This window comes from Malania oleifera, chromosome 1 (assembly GCF_029873635.1).
Source record: "Malania oleifera isolate guangnan ecotype guangnan chromosome 1, ASM2987363v1, whole genome shotgun sequence".
Classification (NCBI taxonomy): Eukaryota; Viridiplantae; Streptophyta; class Magnoliopsida; order Santalales; family Ximeniaceae; genus Malania; species Malania oleifera.
Genome location: NC_080417.1, coordinates 156,287,075 through 156,303,258, shown reverse-complemented (window position 1 = coordinate 156,303,258; position 16,184 = coordinate 156,287,075). Strand labels below are relative to the sequence as shown.

The window sequence follows — 16,184 nt, the reverse complement described above, 5'->3', positions numbered from 1 at the left end:
TTCGATCGGTTAATTCGATTTTGACCAAATTATGCTTAGCCCTAGAGGTTACCATCCTTTTGCTTCCTATCCTAAGAATCCAACTCACCTAGAATGTTAGATTTTCTAATCTTAACATCACCAAACACCTCCAAATTTCAAACTTTCATATTCACCTTCAAATGCTCTAGTTTCCTCATAAATCTAAACCCTTCCCAACCCCTCTCTCCATGTCCTATCCCCAAGTGCTCTTCACCAATGGCTCAAAATTCGCAACCCAACCACAAATTTTCAATTTTCAAACCTAAAAGATGTAGAACCCAAAGAAACCTTTCTTGATTCCAACATAATAAGAAAATAATTCAAAGTAAGCCTCACGAGAACAATTTGGGAGTGATTAGAAAATTCGTCCTCCCACTCACTATTGAAGAACCTATCAAGCTTACTAGCCATTGCCCTAGCCCCCCCACCCCCCACCCACAAACCAAGTTGATGTAGCATTCCCCAAAGGTAGATCTCTTAATCCACACTTCCTTATAAACAAGTCAAAATGTTGCATGCTAGTTGTTGTTAATCTTACTCCCCCTTTTTTCTCCTCCAAAAGCCTCATTGTGTTAAAATAACCACCCACAATCCACCTATGGGAATGAAAGCCCAAAACATGATAAAGCTCATCCCAAAATGATTTGCTAAGGATTGGTCTAGAGGGACCATATGCAAAAGAAACCCATCATTGACTCCTCACCCTCACTTCAACTAAAACAAAAAAGGGGGAGGGGGGGCCACCAAACTATCCACTCTAAAAATAGAACAACTATTCCACATTACAAAAATACCCCCCACAAGGCACCCCAAGAGTGTAAAAAGTCCCAATCCCTACAATGACCACCCCAAATGCTCCTAACAACACCCCACCCACCCTCCTTCCCGCGATTTATCATCTCCAACTTAGTTTCCTAAATAAGAACAATTATTGGGGGAAGACAAAGTCAAAACCTCCCTAATCAAATTCCTCTTCCTAATACCCCTTAGACCTCTCACATTCCAAGTAATAAGTTTCAAAACTTAACATGTTTACCACCCTTTCCAACCCCCTTACTACCCCTATAATCAATATAGAAAGCTATATTTTTTAACTCTTCTTGAGCTTTCTCCTTCCTCCTTTCATAAGTTGTAGGATGTAAACCTCATCTTACCCCATTATCTACAAGGTCTACTAATTTCAAACCCGAGTCATCAAGGAATTTCGCAAGACTTTATAATCTCTATCAACTCCCCTAAAGCTAAACCCAAAATTGTCCCTCCTAAAAGAATCCTCCCTTTGGCATAAAGTATCAGAAGAAAAGACTAAACAAGAAAAGGAAGGATAACTTTACTAGTTTTAGAGGAACTTGGATCTTCCATTAGATTATCTGTCTTGACAAAATAATCCTGCCAGCAGCAGAAGAAGGTAAAGCCAAGTTGACCACCAAGATGATATTATACTCAAGGTCAAAAATGTGATTAAAGAAATTGGAAAGGCTTGATATACATTGTTGGCCACAACCTAGCAACTTAAGCTTTTAGGTAAAGTAATATCCAACATGGTATCAGAGCCATGGTTGCCAGGAGGTCCTGGTTTCTAGTTGTGTTGCCCGCATTTAATATCAGTTTGTTAAAAAATTATTGTGCCCCAATATGTGTGTTATTCATTGTTTATCATTCCATGTGCTGTCGGGCTGCTCGTGCAGGACAGTGGTAAGGCCTAATGTACATTGTTGGCCCACAACCTAGTAGCTTAAGCTTTTAGGTAAAGTGGTAATCTAACAAAAATCTTTACCTACTTGTGCAATTTCAGAGTTCAAGTGTAGACAATCTCTCTCCAGCTACTGTGTAGTTTTCACAGAACTATATTTCAACCCAAAACCTCCTCTACTTCATCTCCGGAATCCCCCTCAAGAAGCTGCAACAAACCACCCTCTCCTAAAAGTTCAAAATCATCTCTCACTTGGTCAACCAGCAGTCCCTTTTCAGACTTGCAGATGCTGCTCAAATCATCCTCCAAGTCGAAGGATGAATAGTCCTCTAGTTTCTCTTCTAACATGCTCCCCTGCTTCTCCTGCAGATCTGAGCGTAGGGGAGAAAATTGATTATTAAAGGTAGGACTAATTACCTCCACTCCATTGCCAAGAGATTCCGTGACTCTTTATACTTCCCCAAGATTGGATATTGGGGTTGGCCGAGAGTCACTATGATGCAGGGGCAGCATCAAGGTTCTGCAGCCATGGGAGGATGTAAAAGAAATAGAAGAGTGGAAGGAATAGGAAGGGATGAGAGAGGAAATACCAGGGGGAAACTCACATTCAATTCAATTCAAATTCATCAACAACTGCCTACATCATGGCTTTCACACACTATTTATAAGAAAGCCTCTAAACACAAGAAATTACACACATAACCCTAAAACTACATTACATTACAAACATAACCCTAGAATACACAATTACTTCAAACAAGTCCCCAACATAAATAATCCTAACACAAGCAAACTACACACACATACTTAAACAACAAACTAACTTTTAGCACATTTCGGTTTCTGACCCAATATAACATTCACCCTATTCTTTGACATAGGCCTCCTAATTGGATCGAAATGATCCACCTAAATAGTTGCTTCTCGTCCTACATCACACTACCTATAATATTGTTATCCTCTCTATTGAAAAATGAAGCATCATGCAACCTACCTTCCTTTGAATTCAAGGCTTCCATACACTGCGCATCCATTCATTTTCGTATCGTGTTGACTTAAGATCCCAACACAATAGTCTGTCCAACCCACTTTGTTTAGATTTTATCCATCTTTGGTTCTCAGAACATCTTCAATCCAAATGAGCTCGAGACTCCAGTCGCATTTAAAATAGGAGGCTCTCTTTTCTACCCATTTAAATTTAGATTTCCCTAACTCATTTGAAATGAACCCACAAGCCAAATGCCCATGTTTGCCCAAACCTATAGGCCCATCACAAATTTTAAATTTTGAAACTAAAACTTCTTCGCATGTGTATCATGAAGGTCCAAGAGATGGTTTGGAAATAATCCCCCCTAATCCTCCTCTCAAAGAGCAGTGATCCTATCACCGGAGCATCTCTAAGCACGTTGGTGAAAGAGATGCCTACTAAAAGCCTCTAAATAGCGCTTGCCTTGTCACCATGCACCACTAACCCTAGTATGTTCATGGAGGCACCCTCAGGGCAGCATAATCTAAGATTCTGTTCACCACCGTCTTCACTTTTGTCCGCTAACAAATCCAACAGAGCAAAGAGAAAGGGATCACCAACCTAAAATCTACTCTCCCCAAGGATAGGCACGTCCTAGCTCCCCCTCCTTTGTTAGCCTTCTCAAACACAAAAATCTGTCCCTTGTTGATCGTCAATAACTTCATGGTAAAGGAACCTCCTGCTTCTCTAAGAACAATGACCCCCAACCCACCTCTAGGCCTCGATGACCTTCGCACAATACACCCCTCATCCTCAAAACCCATAGGAAATTGATCCTTCTGCAGAAAAATTTGTCAAAAACCCAAATTTTGTATCAACATTTTGAAATGCAAAAGGTGTAAGGCCTGTCACGGAGGAAAGACGTTCTTCATCTTTTAGATAAGATTGTTTGTTGGGATCCAAACCTATTCATTCACCCATAGGAAGACAATTCAGTTATGGAGCTCTTACCGTTCTTGCTTTTGTCTTCCTCACGGATGGATTCACAAATCCATCTTCTTTCCGGCCCGCTTCATTCACTTGCCAATAAAAAAAATTCCTCGCTAATGGCGCTTGGATTCTTCCCTTTTTTATATAAAACCTAATCTTACCTTTAACCATTTACCAATGAGTTTGAAAAGATGAATAAGTTGGTGCCAAATATGGATGATTCAATGCCTAACTTAGGATGGTATCAAGGACTTCTTGGAAGCTTGAATGATCTCAGTCACTCGACCAGATATATCTTTCGCAACAAGTGTCGTGAGTCAATTTTCTTGATTCTCTAAAAACAAGTTACAAGGATGCAATAATTCGCATCTTGAGGTATCTCAAAGGTGCACCTAGAGAAGTCTCTTATATTAGGATCAGGCAAAGTAGTCAAAGGTGCAAGGCACATTGAGGCACAAGGGGTACTTAGAGCCGAGGTGCAAGGCGCAAGGTGAATTGTTTTAAGAAAGGCGCTTGCCTCACAAAGGTGAGGCGCACAATTATTAAAATTGTGTACAATGCCTATTTGATGGGTAATTGATATATGAAAACACATCAATAGTAATACTATAATTTAAAATGTCAAATATCAATACCAAAACATAAACACATAGAAATTACGACAACCAAGTACCAAGTTCCAAGTGAAACAAACATAGTTCAACATAAGCAATTACACATGCAAGAGTTCAAGCTTCAAATTAGGAAGGAAATGATATTGCCAGGGTGAAGGCCGAAAAGCATCAACATAGTGGCTTAATGCAAGTTAGTCTATAACTTGCCAAGAGCAGGGCAGCTTGCCAACCACCAGCAAGCAATAGCAGCAAAATACTGAGCCCTGAGGAACACAAATAAGAAGAAGAAGAAGCAGCAAAACACTGAGCCTTGAAGAAGAAGAAGCAGAATAGGAACTGCAAAAGAAGAAGTAAAAGAAGAACTACAGAAGAAGAAGGCAACAACAGTAGCAAAATACTAAAGAAGAAGAAGAATCACGAAGATTGGCGATGACAACTCAATGGCTCCAAGCCTCTCGCTTGTTCGAAGGCTCTCTTGCTGGCGGAAGGCTCGAAGACTAGAAGACGAAGGTCGTGCTAGTTCAAAGGCTTGAACCTCGAAAAGACAAAGGGCTCTTGCAAAGGCGCTCTTGCTAGTGAAGGCTAGACGACTCAAAGGCTTGAAGATGAAGGTTTTTTGTGCTAAAACGAAGGCTTGAGGACGAAGATTGTGCTGGTCCAAAGGCTCGAACCTCGAAGATAAAAGGCTCTTGCGATGGCTCTCTTGCTGCTGAAGGCTCGAAGATGTGAAGACGAAGCCTAGACTGGTAGTTTCGTGTTGGTTCAAAGGTTCAAAACAAAGCATGGACCTGCTGGTTTGAGTCAAAGCCTCTAGCTATGGCTAGGGCTAGGGCTGGTTCAAGTTTAGCTACATTTTATTTCTTAAAAGGTTAAAAAAAACAAAGTTAAATGGTCAAATATCTGAGGCACGACTCACTGCGCTTGAAGCCTCAGTGAGCCTCAGTGCATCTGCCAGCACCTCTTGACGGTCTCATCGCCTCAACCCTGATGAGGTGCTAGCATTGTCGTCTCACTGCACCTCGTGCCTCAAGCGCACTTTTGACTACTATGGGATCAGGGTCACACTCAAGTTCAAGAATATACAAAGGCAGATTGGGTTGGGTCACCTTCCAATAGAAGATCCACAATCAGGTACAGTAACTACGTTGGTGGTAATTTGGCTTATTTGAAAAGTGAATAATAAACTATAATGGCTAGGTCAAGTGTGGAATCAAAGTATAAGGCCATGGCTCACACTACATGGGAACTTGTTTTGTTGAAGAACTTGTAGGAAAAACTAGGTTTTCAACATTCTCAGTCTATGGAGTTAATGAGAGATAAATCCGAGTGTCATGAGCAGGAAGTCACAATGTTTTTTGAAGCCACACTCCCTCCACGACAACCCTTGCTGCTTCCCTTCGACATCTCCCTTCACTGTCAATAATGGAGGTTCTCTACTCATGCTTCATCATGAACTAGAGAACCCATTCAACCTTGACTGCCCTATCGCTTGACCCCAACTCCTCTCTCACTCAACCCCGACTCCTCTCTCGCTCAACCTCGACTCCTCTCTCGCTCGAGCATTCCAATCCTCATCCTCTTGCCACAGCCTCAAGTCCTCTCCTTATCCTCTTCGGTGTAGTTCATCGCGTGCGACCACAACTCCCCTCATGCTCGAGCATTCATTTCCCTTCCAAGCCCTAATTCAACTCTTCATCTAGTTCTAGGCCTTCCTCTTCAACCTTTCTCTGTGGTTTTTTGGTGCTCGCTTGCTTCCCACTAGTCAAATTTGTGACTAGTTCGCAAGCTTCTCCTTATTCCTTAATTTAGCAAGCTCTCTCTTGGTTCCAAGCTTCTCTAACTTGGTTCTCTATTTGGTACCTGTCTTGAAGTGATGCCAAGGGATGGGAAGCGCACTGTGGTGCTCAAAATGAAGTCTTTCGACCTAATCTTAGAATGGGGAAGTTTTGATTTGCTTAGAATCATGGAATACCACAAGGGAAGATGGATCTCCATAGAAATGGCTGAATTCAAATGGTTTCTTGAATCATGGGAAGAATTCTAGGCTTTGAAAAAGAAACCCATACCCAAGGCAAATTCTTGGTTTTGTTGAAAAAGGAACGGATAGAACCCTTACTTTGAAGTTGCACTCAAGCAACTTTGAGAACTACCTTGCCCTTATGGAGACCAACAGTGGTGGTTGGAGGGCCGTTGCATTTCCGAAGGGGTTTGAATCCAAAAGATGGAAAAAGATCTCCTCCTCAACAACCGAGTTGGGTCGTTGTGTTTTTTCTCCCACAAAGAAAGGCTCAACATCATCAGTCATTTAGCAGGTGGAGAAGAAGCAAACGGCCTCCCCAATGGATTTGAACCCAATTCTCAACGAATCAACTCCTTTATGCCCTTGCCCTCATTGTGGCAAGCCTTTGAGTCAATTATTGAGTGGTGGCTTGACACCCAACCCACAGGTGGTGGGGAAGATGAGTAAGTGCACACAATCCTTTGCAAGTGTTGTGGGGGAGAAGAGCAAGACTACAAGAGACTTTAGATTTCCTTAAGCTTGATAAAAGTAGTCCCAAAGCCTTCGTCTTGTTTGAGGATGTCAATGCGGGCCTTAACTTGGGCCTTGGAGCTACAGCTATGAGGATCTTTTTCGGCCTTCCAATCTCACTTAATCACTCCAAGTCCAATCTCAACTCTTTTTCTCCCTTAAAGCTACATGATGGTCCTTTTGAAGCTACCAAAAAGTTAGTCCACTTTGGGAAGGTTGTCTCCCTACAGACCTACAAGACCTCCCCTTACAAGCAAATGCAACTCAAGAGGAGATGGTTTTGGAATAGAAACCCCCTAATTCTCCAAATGATACTCGAAGACTAGCCTTTGTCCTAGCCCCTAGTACTGGCTATGACACTTTGTGTGCCAATCCCATCTTTGAGGATTTGGTTGATAGGCCCAATTTTGGAACTTTGAATGACTTGAACTCGGACAATGCTCCAACATGTATCTATTTGGGTTCTTCAAAAGCTAAAATCGTTAAGCAAAACCATAAGTGTGCCCTTCAAAGGGTTTAAGGACATAGCCTTATAGTTGTTTAAGGATATTGAAAAAAAGGAAGCGAGGAAATGGGAACCAATCAAAAAATCCTACAAGAAATATCAGAAAGTTGGATACCAATAGGAAATCAAAGCGCTTGGAGTGTACAGTGAACTATGGAAAAACAAGAGGATGCTAATAAATGGAATAGGCACGTTAAGAAAATTCATTCCTGGAATGTAAGGGGTCTCAATGACAAATCCAAGAGGAGTGTAACCAAATCCTTTCTTACGGATTGGAGGAGTGATGTGGTATGCTTGCAAGAAATTAAGGTGGAGACGATGGAGCAGCTCTTGATCAATGACCTCTAAGCCCGAGATGCCTGAGATTGGATATCCCTTGGAGTAGCAGGTAGCTTAGGGGATATACTAGTCTTGTGGAAGCCTAGTGTTGTGGAATTGTTGTACCACTCCACAAACTCCTTCTCAGTCTATTGCTTGTTCAAAAGCACGAAGGGTGACTTTCCGTGGATTTTCACAGGGGGTATGTGGCCTAGGTGAAGGACCCCCTAGGTCTTTATTTTGGAATGAGCTCTTTGAGATTAGGAGTAGATGGGATGCTCCTTGGATTATTGGATGTGATTTCAATATGATTGTGTATCTACATGAAAGAAGTTGGGGTAGCCTTCAGACCAACAGCAAGATAAAATTCCTCGACTTTATCAATGTGTGCCCTTATTGATCTCCCTCTCTTCAATTTCAAGTTGGCTACTTCACTTGGTCCAACTCCAAGGAGCCACCTTCATTTTCAAGGATTAATAGGTTCCTAATTTTAGTTGAATTGGTACTTCGTTTTCCTCACGTGATTCAGAGTATACTTTCGAGGCCCATCTCAGATTATTTCCCCATTTCCCTTAACATAGGGGGAGTTAAATGGAGGCCAACCCCCTTTCACTTCGAGAATATGTGGATAAAACATGATGGTTTCGAGGAGTTAGTAAACTTGGTGGTCTTCTATCCTAATCATGGGGAAGGCTAGTTTTGTGCTTGTCTCAAAGTTAAAAGGAATAAAAGAAAAGCTAAAATTATGGAACAAAAAAACCTTTAGGAATGTCCAAGCAAAGAAGATTGTTATGCTTAAGTAGGAATTAAACGAGGTTATTAATCTAAAAGAGATATCTTGGAGGCTGAAATCTAGAGCTTTGTGGCTCAACAAGGGGGACTCTAATACAAAATTCTTTCATCGGACAGCAAACGCTCACCATAAAAGTAACACCTTATCCAACATTGAAATTGGGAAATCACCTTAACTAGGGAAGAAGATTTTAAGCAGTGGTGGATGCTTTTTTTTTTTTTTAGGGGGGGGGGAGGTGGAAGGGTTCCTCCCCTTCCCCCAATAAAAGCTTTTGGAAGTTTTAATTTTTATTTACCATGGTGTTGCCACCGCCTCCCCCCCCCCCCCCCCCTTTTTTTGGTCTAACTTAAAAGGTAAGGATTAATGGTATTTTATATGAAATTTTGTTACAAAAATTAAAACCTTTAATTTCTTTTAGTTCCCTCTTCAACCCAAGAGCAGAAAGCCCTATCCTCCTGCAGCATTACCTCCTCAACCTCACGTCACACCTCATCCAATTTTCAAGCCTAGAATTTATTTGGCTCTTAGAGAAAATTTCCTATGCAAGTATGTTCTCATGTAAAATATTCTAGAATTGTATTTGGGAGTAAATTTCAAATCTTAAATTTAAATTTGTGAACTCGGACAAAATCAATATTTACATTTTTTCTAATTTTATATATTAAAATTTTGAAGTTCAAACTCCAAATATTTACTTTTCGAACCATCCTCTCTGTACTCATGTAAAATATTTTGAAGTTGTATATAGGGGTGAATTTCAAGTCTTGAATTAAAATTTGTGAATTTAAACAAAAATCAATCTAAGTTTGTGTTGCATTTATTTTATTTTTACACATTTAATTTTATGCTATGAAGGAGCGATGAATAAAATTGTAAGATTATTACTCAAGTTGGATTATTGGTTTAAAGTTGATATTTTAGCAACATATTTTTTTGTATACACTGTGTTCATAGTAATGTATGTAATTTTTGATTCATTTGTAACTTTAGTTGGGTGCATTTACTCATGATTCTAATCAATTCCATTTTTTTTTGTTATTAACTAATGTCAAAATAGTAGATAATTTAGCTGGAAAAAAACATTTTTAAAATAAATCTATATATACACACACACATATATATCTTGGCCCTCCCTTAGTTGTGATTCCTGAATCCACCACTGATTTTAGGAGAGGTATTTGTGATTTTTATAAAAACCTCTACACTAAACCCGAGACTTGGAGAATTACAATGGATGGCATCAATTTTAGATCTCGTAGTTCTTTCACTACAGGGTGGCTTGAGAGATCTTTAGAAGAAGCAGAAGTCCTCCAAGATATTAAAAATTGCAATGGGGATAAAGCAACTGGATGGGATGGTTTCTCCATGACTTTCTTTTAGGCTAACTAGAGCCTCCTCAAACATGACTTGTTAAACATGTTCAAGGAGTTCCTTATATCAGTAAAATTTGTCAATTGCATAAATACCACCTTTGTCACTCCAGTTCCAACGAAAGTTGGGGCTGCTAACATCAGGGATTTTTGCCCCATTAGCTTGGTGGGAAACATCTATAAAATCATTGCCAAAGAACAAGCTAAGAGGTTTAAAAAAGCAATACCGAAAGTCTTTGGTCAGCATCAGCATGCTTTTGCGGCTGGAAGACAGATTATGGATGCTGCCCTTATTGCTAATGAAGTGGTAGATGCCTATCTGAAGGAGGGTAAAAGGGGAATAGTGTGCAAACTGAAATATGAAGAAAGATTTCAATCATGTCAATGGGAATTTCCTTCTTTATCTCCTTAGGAAAATGGGCTTTGGGGAGCTATGGTGCAGTTGGATTGCCCAATGCTCATAAATGGCTACCCTTTTGATTTCTTTCGCTCCTCAAAGGCTTGAGACAAGGAGAATCCTTGTCCCATTTTCTGTTTATTTTGGTTATGGAGGTGCTTAGCCTCATGCTAATGAAAGCTACTGAAGGAAGGAACTTTAGATGTTTCAAGGTGTAGAAAAATAGAAGGCTTACCGAAGTTTCTCATCTTCTTTTCATAGAGATGATACTAGTAATTTTCGTTACCATAACCCCCTTCATATCCTCAACCTTTGATGCATTTTTATTAGGGTTTGTGGTCGTCTCAGGCCTAAAAGTGAACCTTGGTAAAAGTGAGCTTATTCCAATTGGGAAGAACACCGGGGAGGGGGGGGGGGCGGCGAACTTTCCTTGCAGGTCTTTTGGATTGCAAGATGGGAACCTTTCCCATTAATTACCCCGGTCTCCCCCTCAGAGCCAAATTCAAAAATAAAGGAGTCTGGGGCCCTATTATTGAAAAGTTTGAGAGGAGATTGGCAGGATGGAAAAGAAACTTCTTATCAAAAGAAGGCAGACTCACTCTTATCAGGAGCACTTTGACAAATCTTCCAATTTACTTCATGTCTCTCCTTCCCTTACCAGCCTCGGTCACTAGGAGATTGGGAGGAATTCAGAGAAGATTTCTTTGGGGAAGCTTAGGGAAGGGATTTAAATATCACCTTGTTAAATGGGGAGTGGTCAAACAACCCATTTGTTCAGGAGGTTTGGGGTTGAAATCCCTCCTCACTTTCAATAAAGCCCTCCAAAGGAAGTAGTTATGGAGATTCATGAAGGAAATAGACCACCTTTGGTGGGATATTATTGTTTCTAAATATGGGCTTGAGCACAATGATTGGACAACTCAAAATAGAAGAGGTCACTATGGAGTGGGAGTCTGAAAATTCATCAGGAAAGGATGGGATGATTTTTTCCATTTTGTGACATTTCAAGTGGGGAATGGAGCCAATGTTTATTTTTGGCATTTGTGTGGCATGAGAACCGTAATTTTAGAGCTGCATTTTCTTCCATATACAGCTTGGCTTGTGATAGAAATGTCCTTATCAGTCATCATCTCCAAATCACTGATCATGGAATTTTCCGGGACATTCCTTTCACAAGGAACGTGGCAGATTGGGAACTTCACACACTTTCCGATTTCTAGAGATTTCTCTATAAATTCTGTCACCAAAACATCCCCAATGAGCCAAAATGGGCTTTGGACAAAATTGGCATTTTCAGTGTTAAATCTTTATATAAGAAACTCTCACCATTGGGAACAAATTGCAATAACTCCCCTTAGATTCACATTTGGAGGACAGCAGCCCTTTCAAAGGTTGCCTTTTCTGCTTGGGAGTCTATACATGGAAATATTTTAACCCTTTACATTCTGCAGAAAAGAGGGCTTACAGTCACGAATCAGTGCTTTCTCTGTATGGCTGGCACAGAATCAGTCAACCACATTCTTGATTCTCCTCCACTGCCCTTGGACAAGGAACTTATGGAATTTGGCTCTTTCCTTGGCTGGTAGCAAATCAGCTGAAGGGGAGATTTGGGCTTGGAAAGGCATCAAGGCCACAAAGGAGAAACGAAAGGCTTTGAACCTCATCCCTCTTGCCATGTTTTGGTGTGCTTGGAAAGAAAGAAATAAGAGAGCCTTCAAAGATTCATCTACATCGCTTCAGACCTGCAAGACTAATGAGTTGTTGTCTCCAGCTGGCTTAGTGGGAAAATTGCTACTAATCATTTTGTAATCCTTGATGTTTGCGAGACTCTTCATAGTGGTTGATGTTTTTTCCCATGGGTTGGCATCCCCTTGATGCCTTGCTAATATTCTTTTTGCTGATCAAAAAAAAAAATGGAGTTAACGAGTGATAATCAAGCCCAACCCGATCTTCAATGAGCGGACAAAACACATAGAAGTTCATTACAACCACTCATGTTAAGTCTAATTTGCAGCTTACTAATTTATTCACTAAAGCCTTGGGGCATGCTTGTGTCAAATTCATTTGTAACAAGCTAGGAGCATATGGTATATATGATATATCTTGAGGGGGAGTTTTAATGGTTATTTTGATCATTTAGCATGCTTGCATTCATAAGGGTATTATGGTCAATGGTATGTACTTGACATATATTATAAATGGAGGGAGAGACCAATCGTTGTGATTAGGTGTTCCATTTTACCTAATATCTTAACAATTCTAACTTGAAGACTGAGAAATCTGTACATCTCTAAGAACAAAGAAAATTCCTCTTTAATCCTAAGAAGCATGCAAGAGTAGAGGTAGAAGCAAAAGAAAAATTATGAAATTAACGAAATCAGTAGACTACAAGATGTTAAAGGTTCAATGCCAATAAAAAGTGGCCAGATAAACATGTTGTACACAAGTACAAATGATTTTTTTTACTTATCCAAAAAAATTAAAAAAAACAACAGAGAGCACATGTGAATTTTATAATAGTTAAATTTTAAAAAATCAAGTACCCCCAAAAAACAATTGATATTTTCTATAATGACAAAGTACACCAACAGTTCTTTCTTTCTTAAACAACAAAACCAAGCCTTAAGTCTCACTAGGTAGGATCGGCTATATGAATCCTTTTCTGCCAATTTATGCAATCATAGACCATTTCTTTTGACAAATTTAGGGTTATTAAATCCTTATTCACTATCTCATTACAAGTTATTTTAGGTCTACCACTACCCCTACTACTACCCCTCACAATAACTAACTCACTCTTCCTCACTGGCGCACTATGTGGCCTACGTTGCAAGTGCCCAAACCATCTGAGTCGTCCCTCCCTTATCTTATCTTTTATAGGAGTTACACCTAACTTACCACGAGCATGTTCATTTCTTAATTTATCTTTCAGCATTATAGCACTCATCCATCTAAGCATTCTCATATCAACAACTTTTACTTTTTGGATATTCTATTTCTTCATCGCCCAACAATTAGATCCATATAGCGTAGTTGGTCTTATAGCAGTCCTATAAAACTTCTCTTTTAATTTTAAGGGTATTCTATGATCACAAAACACACTTGAAGCACTTCTCCATTTTACCCAACCTACTTTCATTTTATGCATTACATTCTCTTCAATTTCTCTTTTAGCTTGCATAATAGATCCAAGGTATCAAAATCTACAAGTGTTATTTATTTCTTCATCATCAAGTTTAACTTTGTCTCCAATTATTCCTCCTACTATTACAAAAACTACATTTCATATATTATGTTTTATTTCTACTTATCCTAAAGCCTGTAGATTCCAAAGTTTCTCTCCATAATTCTAACTTAACTTCTACTCCGCCCCAAGTTTCATCAATCAATACAAAATCATCAGAAAACAACATACACCATGGAACCTCATTTTAGATACTCTTAGTCAGTTGACCCATCACTAAAACAAAAAGATAAGGGCTCAAAGCAGATCCTTGATGTACACCTATGGTGATTGGAAATTCTCTAGTCTCTCTATCTATAGTCCTTACACTTACTGCATCATACATTTCCTTAATGACATCAGTATACCCACAACATACACCCTTGTTTTTTCTAAAACCCACCATAGAACTCCCCTAGGTACCCTATCATATGCTTTCTCTAAGTCAATAAATACCACATGCAAGTCCCTCTTCTTTTCCCTAAACTTTTCCATTAATCTTCTTAATAGATATATAACTTCTGTAGTAGATCTCCCATGCATAAAACCAAATTGATTTTCTAAAACCTTTATTTTTCGCTTTAATCTTTGTTCAACTACCTTTTCCCATAATTTCATCTTATGACTCATAAGTTTAATTCCATGATAATTCTTACAATTTTGAATCTCCCTTTTTTTTTTGTATCGTTGTAATATGTGGCACATATATTGAGTGGAACACATGTACAAAGAAAACATGGTAGAAAAACTAAGAAGTTGGTTTTCAGGAAGAAAGGCGCGAGGATTTCTCTGAAACCATCGACGATTTTTTTTTCGATGGTTTCAAGTTCAGGAATAAACCGACAACGGTTTGGCAGAGACCATCGATGGTTTACTCTCGAGAAGAAACCATTGACGGTATGTCTGAAATCGTCAACGGTTTGGCTCGGTTACCCAGCACTGTTTTTCAAATTTTGAATCGATAAGTTGAATAGGTTGGGTTTCAGGGGGAAAACCTCCGGGGGTTGAAGAGGGTTAGCATATATACAATGTTGTATGTTGTAGCTCTAAGCCTTTTGACACAAGATAGTGAAAATTACAGCCGTTTACTAAACAACGTAAATCCTTTGTGTCATTGTTTTATTGCTTTCATATAATATGTGTGATTGTGTCTCTGTATTGTTCATCGTTGATTGCTGCATTGTGTGATTCAATTTTCTGCTGCGCATTGATTTCCACAACATATATATAGGTGTTAAAGTGTTTTTTCTCCATTCATTTGGCATTTTCTTAGTTTTTATAATTGTGTTGAATAAATTAGTTAACCATATAATTCCATTATCACCTAAGCATTTCCAAACTTCAATTGAGATGTTATCCGGTTCTATAGCTTTTCCATTTTTCATCTTTTTTAGTGCAAACTTAACTTCATTAACTCTACTTTTGTGAATAAATCTCATATTTTTAGTCTTTTCCCCATTTTTCAATTCTAAGTTTAAGCCTTTTATTTGGTTTTCATTAAACAGCTTACTAAAGTAACTTTGCTATCTTTCTTTTATGTCTTCTTCCTTAACCAAGACAAGATCATCCTCACTTTTATACATTTTACATTACCTAAGTCCTTAGTCTTTCTTTCTCTAGTTTTAGCAAGTTTAAATATATCTCTTTCCTCTTCTTTTGTATCTAATCTATCATACAAATTTTTAAATGATCTATGTTTAGCTTTACGAACGGTCTTTTTTTGCATCTTTTCTCACCTCTTTATACTTTTCAAAGTTATCCATGTTTCTACATTTTTGCCACATTTTATACCACATTCTTTTTGTCCTTACGGCTTTTTGGACATCTTTATCCCTCCACCAACTTTCTTTGCTATTCGAGAATCTTCCCCTTGATTCACTTAAAAAATTTTTTGCTATTTTTTAATATAGCTAACTCTCCTACCCCAAAGAGTATTTGTTATTCCATCATTTATAGTCCAATCACCATCTTTGATCATTTTATCTTTAAATTTTATTATATTTCTCTCTTTAGGTTCCACCAACCAGTTCTCTTATACTAGTGTATTTTATCCTTTTTCTTCCATTTTTTAATACATATATCTGACACTAAGACTATGTTGTGTGCTTAAACTTTCACTTGAAATAACTTTACAATCCTTGCATGATAAACAATCTACCCTCCTAGTTAAGGAAAAATCTATTTGACTTTTATTTTGTTCATTTTTAAAGGTTATTAAGTGTTCTTCTCTCTTCTTAAAACAAGTATCATATGACGTAGCAAAATCTAAGATCATCTCCCCAAGCTCATTATTGTCTCCATATCCATATCCTCCATGTATCCTCTCATAACCTATATTATCCCCTCCAACGTGTCCATTTAGATCTCCTCCTACGAATATTTTCTCAGTCCCTGATATGCCTTGTATAATACAATCTATATCTTCCCAAAATTGTCTCTTAAGATTTTCTGTTAAGCCTACTTGAGGACCATAAACACTAATCATATTTATTATCTCTTGCCCTAAGACCATCTTGATTTTTATATTATGCCCCCTACTTTATTTTCATCTACAACACTATCTTTTAAGTTTTTGTCCACAATATTTCCTACCCTATTCTTATGATTTTCTTTTCTAGTGTACCAAAGTTTAAATCTTGATTTATCAATTTCTCTACCTTTCTCCCCCACCCACTGAGTTTCTTTAAGGCATATTATATTAATTTTTTCTTCTAATCATTGTGTCCACAATTTTCATGCTTTTACATATAAATGTCCCTATAT

General features: G+C 38.6%; 1 protein-coding gene across 2 annotated transcripts in view; it reads right to left on the bottom strand.

Moving 5' to 3' along the window:
• The window catches only part of LOC131168511 (chloride channel protein CLC-f), a 107,172-nt gene that overhangs the window by 89,201 nt on the left and 1,787 nt on the right, over window positions 1-16,184 (bottom strand). The gene's annotated exons all lie outside the window — the stretch shown is intronic.